The following is a 16,318-nucleotide window of genomic DNA, read 5'->3' as shown; positions in this document are numbered from 1 at the left end:
AGAGGCATTGAACCAGAAGTGACATATGATTTGCCTTACTTTCTAAAAGAGATACTCTGGTCATTGTTTAGAGAATAGATTTGTTGGGGGGGGGGGTATATTTTAAGGTTATATATGAGAATAGGGGGATACATAAAAGACTAGGAGAGGGGCTTTCTGAGTGGAGGTATATTTTAAGGTGAGGGAAACAGGACTTGTTGGTAGGTGGGATGTAGGGTGGGAGAGAAGAAAGTCAAAGTTGATTTCCAGGTTTTGGTATGAGTAATTAGAAAAATAGAGTTGCTATTTACTGAGATGGAGGAAGTCTGTTGGAAGAGCAGGCTTGGAGATAATCATTTTGTGAAAAAGAATTACATCATCTTGAGGTGTTGTTCTCAGTAAGATAATTGATTCTAGACCCTTGAGAGTTACCCTAGTTTCTCAACTGAACAACCTCTGCCTTCATTTAAAAATTATTCTTAATTTTTAAATTTCTAAAAAATATACTTGTGATATCTTCAACAATAAAGTAAAAATACCTGTGTGTGTGTGTGTGTGTGTGTGTGTGTGTGTGTGTGTGTGTGTGGTATAGGGTGCATATGAATGGCTGGAAGGCATGAATAAGTCTGGCCAATATTAGATATGAGAGCATGTTGGTGGTTGGCCCTCCCTATCCCTTATTCCATTTTGGATGGCAGAAAAACCAAAGCCCAGAGAGGTGAGGTGGTTGGTTTGAGGCCAAACAGCTAGTGAGTAGTGTAACCAGCCCTGGCACCAAATTCTCCACGCGTTCTGGCCTCTGCCCCTTCCGCAGCATCACTAATTCTCCACTGTTACATCTCAGTACAGCAACTGGCATCTCTTGGGCAGCAAGATTAGAAATAGGTTGAGTAAAATATACATGCTGTTAAAGATCCATGTGGCCTCAGAAAAACCCTAAATCTCCCAAAAGCTTGAGAACGGGGTGAGAAGGGGAGAGAAGACAGCATGAATGCTTACAGTTGCAAGAGGAAACGTACTAAGCATTTGCCTATAACTTACCCAAAACTTGAGTATTTATTTCCTCTTCTTTGTGCTTGTAAAGCAGCCGGAAGAGACAAGCTGTTCCATTCAGAAACCACAGATAAATGCTTCCCTGATCTGAGGCTGCCTGTAGCATATGGGATAAATTCTTTGCATTTAAGATGCAAACATTCTATAGATATCTTCTTTCTTAGTCTCCACTTTTAACAGTGGGCCTTGCTGAAGGACTGGCTGACTGCAGTTGACTTGGGTGGGTGTGCTGAATCTGTACTCCTTAACCCTCAACACTACTCCCCCCCTCCCCCCCCCGCAGCCCCCCAACCCCTAGGGAATTTTGCTTTGCAAAGCTGTGAAAGGTCAATAGAAAAATTGGCATGCTTGGCGCTCTCTGTGGACATTTCCTAAGGCTGGAAAGTGAATGATATAAATGTCTAATTAGAGAATAAAGACACTTACACATTTAATCTTGATGGGAGCTGGGGATCACACTCAGTCTCATTATCACTTCTGCTACCTACAGTCTTCCCTGACACATCTCCCATTACTTTCCACCAGCCACGCCAGGCCCAGCACTTGAGCAGCTGAGCTGCGGGTTGCCACGGCTGTCATTAATAGAGAGGTGACATGAGGACCAGAGCCCTGGTTCCAGTTTCTTTTGTGCTCTGTGGGAAGAAGCCACCAATTCAAATCCAGTCAAGGAGGAGGATGAGACTTTTGGTGCTATTGGATTCCTCTGTGGGGAATTCCCTCCCCAAAAGGTGACTGAAGTATTCATGCAGGTTTCTATAGATGCAAGCCTGTCTTCTCTGGGGAGGCAGAACATATATAATAAATTTTTATTTATTTATTTTTTATTTATTTATTTATTTATTTATTTATTTTACAGAGAGGAAGAGAGAGGGATAGAGAGTTAGAAACATCAATGAGAGAGAAACATCAATCAGCTGCCTCTCGCACACCCCCTACTGGGGACGTGTCCGCAACCAAGGTACATGCCCTTGACCGAAATCGAACCTGGGACCTTTTCAGTCTGCAGGCCAATGCTCTATTCCCTGAGCCAAACTGATTTTGGCAGGGAGGCAGAACTTTTAAAGCAAAGTATTTAGATTATTTTCAGCTTCTGAGCTTTTCCTATAGTGTGTGGGAACTTGAGAGAGCACTATTCTTGAGGTTTATTATATTAAAGAAGTTACTATATGAATACTCTACAACTGTTTATGATTCCCAGTCTTGTAGGGGGTAAACATTGGGGAAGAGAATATTAAAAAATAAAACTCGAACAGATCTAGTGCAAAAGTGTTAGGGCATTCTTTTATAGGGGGACAGGTCCATGATCTTGGCCAATTACCAACTATCCCATTTGTTTAAGAGAAAAAAAATAATCTCTCTTTCTTTCTTGAAAGGTGTCAGGGAACACATGGCAGAGCAGGAAAATGTACAATTCACAGTTGTGGACAAAAGGGGCCATAAGAGTTTGACTTTTGGCTAAAGGCTTTGAAGCCCAAAGAGCAGAAATTATCTTTTGTATTCCCGAAAACTTCCCTGTAACTCAAAGGGAAGAGGATAACATCAGGCTTGGCTGAAGAAACCAGGCTGTAGCAAGGTGGCTAACTTCAGGTGAGGATAGTGCATTTTCAAGTTGGACCTCAGAAAATGTGTTCCTGTTGGGATAGCTCCCACTGCTGTGGGTGGGAGGCCTCAACACCCCCAGCTTAGATTTTCTCTCCCCTCCTGGCAACACAACATTAAAAACAAAACCTGAAAACCAGTTTTAAGGATGGCACACATCATGCCAGCAAGGGAAATCCCGGTGGCTGACAGGCTGTCCAAGGACAAGTGCCCATGGGCCCAGCCTGGGCTCCGGCTGGAGGTGCACACAGACCCGAGCCCAAGCCCCGGCCTGTGAGGCCAGCTGGGCGCGCTCTGCTCACACATAGCAGGCACCCTCGCCTGCCACCTTCCCAGAGCGGGGACAGCTGGCTTCCTGCCCAGCCTGGAGAGGACAGACTGTGCAGGGAATAAGAGAAGGCAGATGGCGGCTGGCTCTGTCACGCCAAGGGCTGAGCTCTCCTTATGAGCCAAGTGTCTCCTTCGTGACGGAGGTGGTTGTGCTCCCAGGGAGTTGTGAGAATTGTTCTCAGGGCATCCTGGTTTCAGAGAAGTTTGAAAGCAGAGGATGAGTCACAGGTGTCTGCTGAGAGGTCTCCCACAGGGATCAGCTCAGGAAAGCATTCTCTCTCCCACACCATCCTGGTTTGGTCTTTCACGGAGATTCTACTGTATCTTGATTTAAAAATCATTGATAAGTGGCAAATGCTATCAGAACTATAGAGTGCCAAGAGGGAACAGTGTATTAAGGAAGGGATAATATTGGAGTACAGATAATAATCAAGGCAAGTAGACAGAAATGGAGGATGGGTGGTCCAGAGTGTACTGGTTATATGTCAGGCCACTCGTAGGTGGAGGTTTTTTGTTTTTTTAATTAAAAAAATATATTATTGATTTTTTACAGAGAGGAAGAGAGAGGGATCGAGAGTTAGAAACATCTATGATAGAGAAACATCGATCAGCTGCCTCTTGCACACCCCCTGGAGATGTGCCCGCAACCAAGGTACATGCCCTTGACCAGAATCGAACCTGGGACCTTTCAGTCCGCAGGCTGTTGCTCTACCCACTGAGCCAAACCGGTTTCAGCATTAGATGGAGGTTTTGACCTTGGTGATATCCCTGGAATGAAGTCCAACATACAAGAAATATTTTTTCTTGGGCCCCTCAGGACACATGCTGTCCATTCAGAGATTTCCACGAGTATATTCTATCCAAGCTTCTTGAAATCTCTTTCTGTAATTCTAGGCTCCTTTTACCGGGTGGCAAGGATCTTAGGAACTCTGAGTAAACCAGGAAGAAGTGGTTTCTTTTCTGAAGCTCCAAATGCTGCCCCAGAGCCATTGAACGATTATCCTGCTAATTGGGAGGCTTTAGATTTTGTTAATTGGGCTTGGGTAATTCTCCATGCCCTTCCCAATTAACCCAGTTTCATTTTGAGACAGGGAAATTCCCCAGTGTAACCCCTTTTAGTGCAGCTTCCCATGCTGGGGAGACTTTTCCTCCCTATCTTTCTAACAGAACAGAACAAAACAACGCAAGCAAACCTTGGGATTGGCCCTCAGAAATGAAGCCCATGAAAAGCAAGGGGGGGGGGGGGGGAGAGGAGTGAGGTTCTCCGTTTGCTGCAGGGGCCAGTGGCCAAGCAAAAAGGACACCCATTCTTCTAGAGTTGAATTCCCAGTGACCCTGAGAAGCAAGCAGGATAAAGAGGGAAGAAAAATAGGAGAAAGAGCAGGCAAATGAAACCAAACCCAGCTGCAGGCTCAGATGATACAAGGACAGAGTAATTGAGTGTTCTTAATTTAATTGAGTGCTATTAAAAAGTCCTGAGATGGTTCATAGAGAACTATGTTCCTTTTTTTCCCCTAACTATTTCTTTGTACAATTTTCATTTTTTTTCTTTGCTTCACCTCACATTTATTTAAAAAAAAAATTTTTTTTTCCCTGGTTTGGTTTTCATTTTTCATATTTGGTTCATGTCCTCTGTCTGACTGGCGCTGTCTCTATGTCCTTTTCCATTTACTGTAGTTGACTTTCACTTTGTAGTCTTTTTCTCTCCTCCCACTTTCTCTGACCTCCCCCTTGAATATATGCAGGATATAGGAAAATGATTTCCTGAACCACAGGCTGTCCAACAACTGAAAAATCTGTGCTTTCGTGTCCATTCCTTTTGGTCTTTTATCTTAGAAGCAAAGTTCACACAGCAGCTACTAGGTTCAAAACGTGGGGAACACACAGATGGATAAGATAATAGAAGCACTGAACGTGTACTGAGCACGTACTTGTATTCTACTCCAGGCACAATGCTTAACAGTTCCTTCCTTCCTTCCTTCCTTCCTTCCTTCCTTCCTTCCTTCCTTCCTTCCTTCCTTCCTTCCTTCCTTCCTTCCTTCCTTCCTTTCTTTTTTTTCTCTCTGCTAATCCACACAGCCAGCTCTATGCAGAAAGTTCGGACCACTGCCTCTGAGTGCTTGGCTGGGGCCACAGTATGAGCCCAGCAGTTGCAGATCACCTGCCGTTAACACTCGACTCCCTTCCTTAGTCACTGCCCCAGAGGAGCCTGAAGCTGAGTGGAAGCCACTGACATGTAGAATGAGGACGGATGCAATAGAATGTGTGGGGTGCTGGGCTGGGCCACTAGATATAGCTGGGCAGGTTGCAACTCCAGGAAGTGTCCCTTAGAAATGTGCAGTGCTCTATCAGGAGACAAAAAACCACACATGTACTTTCAGTGGAGAAAATTTAATAAGCAGAACTTTTAGTTAGTAATGGGGATTAACTACTGAAGGGAGATAAAGAGAATTTGAAAGAATACAGGAATGATGGGTATAGGATTCTGATTACTTTCTGAAATCAGAAAGGGCTTACAGCATACTATTTTTTTTAAAGCCATTACAAAGAATATTTTTTATTAATATCTCAAATACAGGTTAAGACTGTAACATCACACAAACTAAGAAGTAAAAAGACAAAAGTGTGTCTGAAAGATTTTATACGCCACAAGTAAACTAGCTTCAGTGTGCCCATGTATGCTAGATCTCCATACTGATCCCCTCTGGTCACAGTCAATACCCAAACGCCCAGGGTGGGTGAAAGAACACAGAGACCTATCACACTTAAAATGAGTCTTATGCTGCTGTCAAGAGTTGTCAGATAGCTTGCTTTGCAATTAGCATTTGCCCTTCACGTTATATGGAACCAGGTGGCTCATTTAAGAACCAGTGAACTCAATTTGTGGTTATATTCTATTTAATCTTCTTTTATTTTTTTCTCTGGTAATTCAACAAGATATCCTGTTACAGCCATCATTGGAGGCTTTCTGCATCTCATAGGAAATAGGGTTAACACTACTAAGGATCCATTACCTTGACTGGTTAATTACTTTGCTTAGGGTGGGAAAGTACAAAAAGGTATTCAGATAGGGCATGGGAGGCAGGTCCTCCCCATTCCTTTTCCCTTCTGCTCTTGGTCCCAGTGTCAAACAAAAAGTCATGGATTGCAGAAGGCTGGAGATTTGTTTTTATCCAAAGGCAAAGCAGTGTACTTTGTATTTGTGATATAAGAAATTAAAGCTCAAATTATTAAGAGTTGAAGATCAAGAGTATATGTCCATGCCTTTGCATACTGTATTTTTCTAGGTCTGCAATACATTATGTTCTTTTTGTAATATAGTGAAGATGATATATTATCTAGAAATTTTGAGAATAGTTTTATGTGTTTGTTTTACTTAAGGGTGAAAGGTTTATTTGACCTGAAGAGAAACCCAAGTATACCAGTCAAGTCTTGTTTTTTTAGTTTGGTGATGAAATACCAATTCTTATAACCTCGAGGGGACTATACAAAGCTGACAGAATAAAGCCTAATGAAGCCACAAGAGGTGAAAGCTCCCTCGGCAAGTTGCATGTGTAGAAGGGTTTTCTCTTGGGCCAACCCTCCCAAGAAGGAATAGGAGAGTCATTAGTGTGGGGCTCAAACTGGAAGAAAGGTTACTTACTGAATAGTTCTCTGCACCCAGGAAAGGGTTTGTAGAATGTTCTGCTAGCCTCCAACACTTGTCCATTTGCCACCTTCAGACTTGGATGCTTCTGACTGATTTTCCTCCTTTAAGTAGGGCTTCTTCTTCTTTTTTTTTTTAAACAGCTTTTTTGAGGTATAATTAACATATATTTAAACTACTACATAATCTTATATGTTTTCACATATGTATATAGCATCACCCCAATCAAGAAGTTAAATGTTTAGGTGACTGGAATAAAGGTGTGCATCAGGGAAGCTGTGAAGACCAGCTAACTCCCGATGAAAGCAGAGTGGGGTTTTACAGGGTGTGGAAGAGTATGCATGTCCTTGTGCGGTGGCTGGGATAGAAGTTTTAGTCTTAACTGCTGTGACTCTCACAGCTAGAATTATTCCAGATTGGTCCCCTTTTTCTTGTGCTTTTTGCTTGGGACAGTTACTGCAATCCCATCTAGATAATTGTCAGAACAATTCTCCGGAAAGCTATTTTTCTAATCGTTATGGTTTGTTGGTTAGTCAATGTTCTCAGGAAGGGAGGAATAGTAAACAAAAGAGAGAAGGATAAAAGAAAAGGAGGTGAAGGAATCTGGAGTTTTGCTGTCATGGTGTTTTCAATCCTTTTACAAGATAATATCCATCACCCCGAAAGTTTTCTCACGCCCCATTGTGGTTCTTCCCTTCACCCTCTCACCCCACAAGGCCCTCACTGATTTGCTTTGTCACTATAGATTTGTTTGCATCTTCTCAATGTTTTTTAAAAATATATTTTATTGATTTTTTACAGAGATGAAGAGAGAGGGATAGAGAGTTAGAAACATCGATGAGAGAGAATCATCGACCAGCTGTCTCTTGCACACCTTCTACTGGGGATGTGCCCACAATCAAGGTACATGCCCTTGACCGAAATCGAACCTGGGACCTTTCAGTTCGCAGGCCGATGCTCTATCCACTGAGCCAAACCGATCTCAGCTTCTCAATGTTTTTTGTCTGTCGTCTTTCATCAGCATAATTATTTTGAGAATCATTCATGTTGCCTGTATCAGTAATGGCTTATTCTTTTTAGAGCTGATGGGCATTTCCTTGTATGGTTATACTCCAGGTTGTTTGTTCAGTCACCTATTGATGGACTTTTGGGTTGTTTCCAGGTTTTGGCTGTTGTTTATATTAAGTTTTGAAGCAATATGGTGAAAGTCATTCATTTTTGTTTTTTCTTGAGGCTGTTGCCTGTTGTAGGCCATTTGTGTTTCAATGTGAATTTTAGAATCACCTTGCCATTGTCAACAAAACACCTACTGGTGTTCTGATTGGGACTGTGTTGAATCTGTAAATTAATTTGGGGAAAATTGATGACATCTTAATATTAGGGAGTCTCTTGATTCATGAACATATTATATTTCTCTATTTATTTAGGTCTTCTTTAAATTCCCTTAGCAATGTTTTATAGTTTTCAATGTATAGGTCTTATACAGACTTCGTCAGGTTACTTCCTAAAAAAATTAAGTATTCTGATGCAAATTTAAATGGTAATTCAAAAAATTTTAATTTCTAATTATTCATTGCTAATATATTAAAATACAATTGATTTTTAAAAGTATTACACATGTATCTTTCCGCCATGCAGAACTCATTTGCTAGTTCTACTAGATTACCTTATGGATTTTGTTGGATTTAATGCATAGACAATCATGTTGTCTGTGAATAGAAACAATTGTACTTTTTCCTTTCCTGTGTGCATGTTGTTGAGTTCTGTATGTTTTTATATCCCTATAAATATCCTGGAGCTTTGTTTTAGAACACAGTTTAGTTCTTTGGAAATAGTTTGATCTTTTAAGATCAGGTCTAGTCTTCATAGACGCCTCACTCCACAGCACTGACAGAGCATCGCCTTCTGGTTTGCTGCTGACACTAACAAGGAAAGCAGCTGTGACATGTACCTCCATTTCCCTTCAACCATCATGCCTTTAAATGTTCTATTTACCACTTCTGGAGTAAACCAATGTAACAGCAACCTTGAAACAAAACTGAATAATCAGTCTTATCCATCTGTAGTGTTATCTAGTTTGACTCTGAGTCTCTCTCTCTTTTTAAAAAATATATTTTATTGATTTTTTACAGAGAAGAAGAGAGAGGGAGAATTAGGAACATCGATGAGAGAGAATCATCGATCAGCTGCCTCCTGCACACCCCCCACTGGGGATGTGCCCACAACGAAGGTGCATGCCCCTGACCGGAATCGAATCTGGGACCTTTCAGTCTGCAGGCCAATGCTCTATCCACTGAGCCAAACCAGTTTCAGTAACTCTGAGTCTCTTAACCTCTCTCATATTTTCTCTTTGTCTCTCATTATAGATAATGTCTTCAGGTGTAACTTTTAGTTTAGTAATTCTCGTTTTAGCCAGGTCTAGCTTGTAAATGACTTACCCACAGAACTGCCTTTTAAATTTTTAAAAGTTTTTTTTTAGTACAAAATTTTGATAGTTACCTTTCCTTGTTAATATTTTGATTTCATTTAAATTTAGTAAGCCATTGAACTGTATTTATTTTGTACTAAAACTTTACAATTCCCAGGGCTCTAATTCTGCTGATTCTCACTCATGACAGCTTGAGTAATGATGTCCTTTTGAATTTTGAATTCTTGTTTTGTGGTGCTATATCTTCGGGAATCTTTCGAGCTTGGGTTGATAACTTTTCTCTGTGTTAACTTAGGTTGGCTTCCAGCTGGCACCCTGGGTAGCTACAAGTCTTACAGTATTTTAAGTAATGCCTGTTTCCGCCCCCCTAAACCACATTGGGGGTACAAGTTCAAATTCTAAACCCATGTGAGGGCAGTCATAAGGTTATAAGTGCTTAGGGGGATTTCTTTCCTTTCCTGAACCCAGATGAAGACAAACTTTCTTATCTCCATTTGCCAGCAAGCCAATTTGATTATTATTTTTCTCTTCCATTCTTCCCCCAGGTGTAACCTGGGCTTTAATAGGGGTCTCGGTTCCAATTTCCACCTTGTCTTCCTGGCTTCTGTGTGGCTGTCAGAAGGCAAGGCTCTTGGTCACCAAGATTGGCAAAGAAGCACAGGTCAGCTGTAGCTGCCACTTAGCAGCTATCTCCAGCATCTCCTTTCCTTTTGCTCCTGAACTCTTAATTTTCTTCCAAGCTCAGCTCAACAGGTGACAGTATGTGTTATCCATCATTTCTGTACTTTAAATTAAGTTTTATATTGCGAGAGATTTTCCTTTTTATGTTATCTAGCATACCTGTAATTTTAAACAAACTAGAAACATATCATTTTATGTTTAGTTTCCAGATTGACATTGGGATGCTCACCAGTCCCTCTGTCAAATGGCAGATAATCCTGAGGTATTGCAAGATGAGTGGGAGCTCCACTGCATGGCGGCAGTGGTGGTTGATAATGGTGTTATCACTTATTTGCTGCTTTCAGGGGTTATAGAGATGTATGGCTTATATTATGTAGTTCAAATTAACCCCCACAGAATGGACATTGGCTTTAAAAGATTCCTGCAAAGAAACCATGGGTGGAGACAACATTATCAGTGTAAGCTAGTGGAAACAGCAAGAGAAAGGCAGGGCTGGTGCACCTGTTCCCAGGATGAGGTCTTCGTCAGCCTCATTTGTAATCACTTTCAGAAGTTATGGTCTCTTCTTACCTTTTCTCTTTTATTTTCAGTTAAGTATGGTCTAGAATAATTGCCAGGTCTCTGGAATTCGTTTCCATGTAGTTTTCCCATATACTATCATCAGCTTTGGTGCACTGGAGTGAACTTAGAAGGTGAACAAATATGTGTAGATGCTTAAAACAATTCCTGGTGCGTAGTGGTAGGCCTAAAAGGAGTGCGCTCCTCCTCCTCTGTCTTCCTATCAAGAGGAGTTATGAAGTGAAGATGAAAAATTGTATGTATAGTTGAATTATAAAGGGAGAAGCAATATAACATAACAAAGAGTTATGAGGGTAATTCTCTAAATTAGTGCCTTTCTATAGAGAATATCAGAGTGAAAGAAGGGAGAGGAACTTGGTTAGCAGAAAAATGTTTATGAAGGTCCTGGTCCAGCAGAACTAAGTGAAAAATAGAAATTGTGTTATCCCATAATGATATACTCAGTAGTGCTACCATTCAGGGTATTAAACTAATATTTCATTTGGTCAGAAGCTTGAAGGGACTAGTTTCTAGAAGAAAGTCTACACTTTTAAAACCCAGTTGAATACCTAAACCTTTTTTCTTTCCCTGATAGAAACACAAATTTAAATGTAATTCCTGACATTCATCTAGAATACTTCCTTTTTTTTTTTTTCTATCAGCCAACTTTTAAAAAAATTTAAATTGTGGTAAAATATACATAACATAAACTTTATATATCTTAACCATTATTAAGAGCACAATTTAGTACTGCTAAGAATATTCATATGGTTCTGCAACAAATCTCTACAACTTTTTATCTTGGAAACTGAAACTCTATACCCATTAAATAATAACTCCCCTCCAAATATTTATCGAAGTAAAAAAAGACCCCCATTAGCTGCAGCAATATTGAGAAATAAGAACAATGTTGGAGGGATCACAACACCAGATATCAAGCTATATTACAAAGCCACTCTTCTCAGAACTGCCTGGTACTGGCATAAGAACAGACATATAGACCAATGGAACAGATCAGAGAACCCAGAGATCAACCCAAGCCATTATGCTCAATTCATATTTACAAAGGAGGCAAGAGCATACACTGGAATTAAGATAATCTCTTCAATAAATGTTGTTGGGAGAATTGGACAAATTAATCTAGAACACCAACTTACACCATACACAAAAATAAATTCAAAATGGAAAATCATAACAATCTTAGAAGACTCCATAGGCAGCAAAACATCAGACATATGTTGTAACAATATCTTTACTGATACAGCCCCTAGGCCCTAGGGCCTAGGGCAATGGAAACTAAGCTTTCTTTGGTAAAGGCATGAAAGGTTCTGGTTATGGCAGCACAATGACTGAATACAAGCTGTTGATCCTTGAAGACAAGGACTTCTGACCTAAAAGTTGAAAGGGTTAGTGATGATAAATCTAGACACAATCATTGAGTCCTAAGGACTTTTCAATGTCTCATTTAAGCATGTCGAGTAGGCACTATGATTAACTCCACAATGTAGATGAGGAAATTGAGGGTTATACATGCTACACTTGCCAAGAGTCACATAAGAAGTCACAAGGAAGCCAGGATTAGACCTTGGACCCTGGGACCCTGGGCCTACCTGGCTCTTGAACTGCTGACCAGCCACACAAAGGAACACTCTCCTAAGGGGATGGGACAGAAGCCGGAGTGTGTGAGTGAGAGAGTTGAGGGCTAATCCTGAAGGTTTTATTTTTTACAGTTTGATATATTCCCTGGGACTGTATGTTTTATTTTTCTGTTTTTTTTTTAATCACAAGATTGATGTTTGAAAGGACAATCATGGGGGACAATAAGCTAGTATGAGCTTCAGTTAACCATATTGATGCAAAAAAAACCACACACAAAACTGCTTGAATAAGTGGTTCCCAAACTTGGAAGTTCAAAAAAAAAAATTACCTGGGAAATATAAAAAATGCAGATTTTCATCAGAGATAGGTGGCCTGGGAATCTGCATTCTTAAGGATCCGCCAGATCATTCTAGTGCCCGTGGACCATACTTTATGAAGTTCTATCTTACTGGCAATGTCATTTCATTGCAGGCCAAGAAGAAGTTGCCAGGAGAAATTAAATGGCTTTCTGAGGGCTGGGCCAGCCATCCTGACCTCCAAAGGGGTAATCATGTCTCACCAGCACACTATTACGTTGTTGTGTATGTGATGTGCGTGATGTCAGTGTGTCTCTTCTAATCTCTCCTAAAGGGATTCTCTGAGCATTTGGCAGAATGATTTAGGTTTATTAATTTCTTGCTTAGGTTAAAAAAAGTGAAGTGCTCAAAGATAACTAGATTTCCCTTTGCCTCTCAGACAAAACTACAGATAAAAATCGAAGTCCTTCTAAATATCTAGAGACTGCTTTGCTTAGTGTAATGAGAACCAGGATGTACGCAAGGTTCTGTCTCCAACTGTATAAGGTTTGAATTGATTAAGGAGGTTTTCAGTGTTCTGGAAAGTGTCATTACTCTCAAAATGAGAGAACACCCGAAAGGCAGTATAACATTATATAGTCTACAGGCCCAGATGGCTTTAAAAAATTTTTATTTTTGAAGTCGTTGCTATAATAAAAGCCTTCCTACCAACTAGAATGAATATGCTAGCTGCCAGTTGACTGACCTGACCATGTACTTATCTTTAGTGTCTGAAGGAAAAGTGTCACTGGCTTAGCAAAGCCCTCCCTTGGCGGAGCTGATCAGGGCCCAAGGGAACACTTGTCAGTCGTGCATTGTATTTAAAGATCACCCATCACTCAGCAAAGTGCTTGGTCTTATAAAGCATACAGTTGGGGGCGGAGCCACTCACAGGGCCTCACAACAGTCAAAGCTTTCAGTCCTATTGTGTTATAAGGATATAAGAAAAGGCTTCTAGCATTTGAAAGTAGGATGCAGTATAATTACATGCAATTAACTGAAGACTCCGTGGGCAGCTGCCCAACTTGAGACTAGATTTGACAGAGCTGCAGAGCAAGAGGGGGAAGGAGAGACCTTATTTTAGCCAGGTTAGGGGGGGAAAAAAGTCAAAGGTTGAGGCTGAAGGAAAATGAGAAATGAAGAGCATCCACTTTTGTCTTTTGAACTGTTTGAAGCAATCCTTTCCCCACTATTTTGCACAATGCTATCGGTCACAGGGTGTTTCCCCCCTTCTCTGTGTCCTCTTAGAGAGCAGCAGTCAATGTTAAAGGAAAGGTACAGTAGAAACTCAGTTGAGGCAAGCTTCCACCACACTACTTAGCACTTTCAAGGTAGGAATACACTCTTTCTGTAGAACAAAATGAAACAAACAATGAAATTTTTATTTTCTCTGCTTGTTCAGGGTGAACATTAACTTTATAATGAAACAAACACATATTCGTTACATATGCTGATTCCAGATAAAACTCAAGAGTTTACTTGAAAATCTAGGATTTGTTTCTTATATATTTGCCTTAGCTTGGTTAAACTGCTTTGCACGACATTGGAAATATGCCAATAGACTAGGGAAAAACATTTCTTGAGAAGACAATATTGATTTTCCTATAACTTTGAAGATTTACATGTCTGGGTACAGAATGGCTTCTAACTATGGTGGAATATTTCAGAAAATATTTCAAGGTAACAATGAGGACAGAATTACGAGTTAAGAATGATATAGAAATGAGGAAAAAATATGTAGGCTCCTGGGATCTTAGGATACCAGTTTTGTGCCAAGATCTATGACTGCTCGATGAATATACTTTACAGTAGCAGCACTAAGGGAAGCAGAACTATGAGAAGCCCTGGGAGAAGCATAAGACACAAGCAATAAAAATTCAAGGTAAAAATAACATTGCTGCACTACATAGGTTTTAGCTATTGTTCACCGGCATTTTATATTTAACCCGTATATGCCATATCCACCCATTATTTGGCTACTGGAAAATTGTCTTTGTGGCAAACTAACCTCAGGGACAAAGTTCCATCTCTCCTATCTCATTTTACCTTAACTGACAGTGTTTACTCTTTGCTTAATGGATCTTCAGACTAGTCTTGTCTGTTTCTCCACCTGTCCCCCATGCTTTGAGCAGAAGTGAGGATCTTTACTTCCTAGAGCAGCCATCATCTGTATTCTGTAAGTATGTATCAAGGTCATGCAGGGCTTGCCCTCTGACATATTCTCCATTGCTGAAAAGATGTTGGATGAAATGATTTAGGTATTAAGGCTTCCGTCTCCCTTTCTGCCTTTCCTTCTGTCCCTTCTTCCCTCTCTTCCCTCCCTCCCTCTTTTTCTTCCTTCCTTCCTTTCCCACTTCCCCCACCCCAATCTTGTCATTTTCCCCAAGCATCCATCTTATCTGTATTTTGATTCTTTATTTCTTAGGGCCCATTATTTTACAGTAGGGAGTTGGGGGATCAGAAGGGCAAGTAATTTTACTAAGTTTGCACAGTTAGTGGCTTAGTAAGACCCTGAATGCATCTTTAGTATTGGGTCTCCCTTTCTACTATATTATGTGTTCATAATTTCTCTCGTGCTGTGCTTTGTCCTGGTGATTCTTCTTACAGATAACATGAAAGCATCCAAAACAAAAGAGTACAGACAATCAGACTTTACTTTTAAAGTCTGATTCCAGAACACAGGAAGGGGAAAGAGAGGGATGGGCAGTGGGGATCATGCAGTGACTCTCTACTCTGAGAGATGGGGAAGAACTAGGGTTGGACCTAAGAGAAAACTGGAGACTTTTGCTCCTATTGGACACAGCAATGTAAGTGAGGTGTTTAATAGCTAAAATTTAATTAGTGAAGGCACTGGGAAACTCCCCATTCCCCACCCACTCAAACCCACATTCTAGTCTCTGTTCCAAACACTATCTCATGACATTGGCTTCATCAACTTCTTAGGGCCTTAGTTGCTCATAATATAACGATATGTTACATTTCAGTATCAGTAATATAATAATAATATAGAATATGCCTCAAGGCATAACGACTGGATCTTTGGAGCCCCATGGGCTTTATGTTCTAAGATTTGATTTTATAACTGAAAAGTAACCTTGGAAAGACATTGTCAAACCTGAAAAAGCCTGAGGCACCGAGTAACCCAAGATTAACAAAACAACTGACTGGAACCAGGTTTTCATCATTCTGAGCTAAAAAATAATCTATGTTGGTACTGAAAAGATAATTTCCTCATCTCCCCTTGCTCTGTATTATCATTGTATGAAATTTATAATTACAAGCGAATTAAAATACTTAAGAAAAATAAATCATTTTCCCGGTTCTTGCTTACACCTAGTGCCAAGGCTCAATGACAGAATGTGAGAGTTCCAGTGGCCTGCAGGGTGTCCCCCGCCAGTTGTTTGTGGCAGTCCTGGTTCACCCCCCTTCTCCTGCTCCATCTCCCTGCAGCTGGGCACTGCCACCTTCACTGGGCAGGCATTGTCTACCAGGCACCACTTCTTCTTTGCTGTATTGTGCAGGGGGTTCAGCCCCTGGTCTGTGCTTTCTGACGAAGTGGGATAGATCTCTTTATGGTGTGGCACACCCAGAGGGCTCTCCTAAATGGTGCTGCTGGTGTCTGGACAGTTAGTCAATGTGCTTACTTTTTCCTTATTATTTTTGGCTCCCAAATCGGATTATGTCTGTGTGTTGGGAAAGGAGTGAGGAGCCTTCTGCATGCCTTCTACTGAAGATTGAGCCTGCGACCCGGGCATATGCCCTTGACCTGAATTGAACCTGGAACCCTTCAGTCTGCAGGCCAATGCTCTACCCACTGGACCAAATCGGCTAGGGCTGGGTTTCGTCATTTTTGCATATCCAAAGAGCATCACTGTACTTGGCACACCAGCCCAAAGAGTCAGCCCTCCTCACCTGGTACATCCATCAGAAGCCAGGACAGAGTCTTATGAACTCAGCAACCTCAGCAAACATTTATTAATCACTCTCAGGACCCTTCACAGAAAGTGGCCTCCTTAGGACAAACCCGAACCAGCTTCTTTCCAACAGAGCAGAAAGCTCCTTCACTATGTCTGTTCCCTTTCCTAGAAAGTGCCTTCCATCCCCTAAAAG

The sequence above is a fragment of the Pipistrellus hanaki genome (genome assembly GCF_964339955.1).
Source record: "Pipistrellus hanaki genome assembly, chromosome: 4".
Classification (NCBI taxonomy): Eukaryota; Metazoa; Chordata; class Mammalia; order Chiroptera; family Vespertilionidae; genus Pipistrellus; species Pipistrellus hanaki.
Note: the sequence above shows the minus strand (reverse complement) of the source record.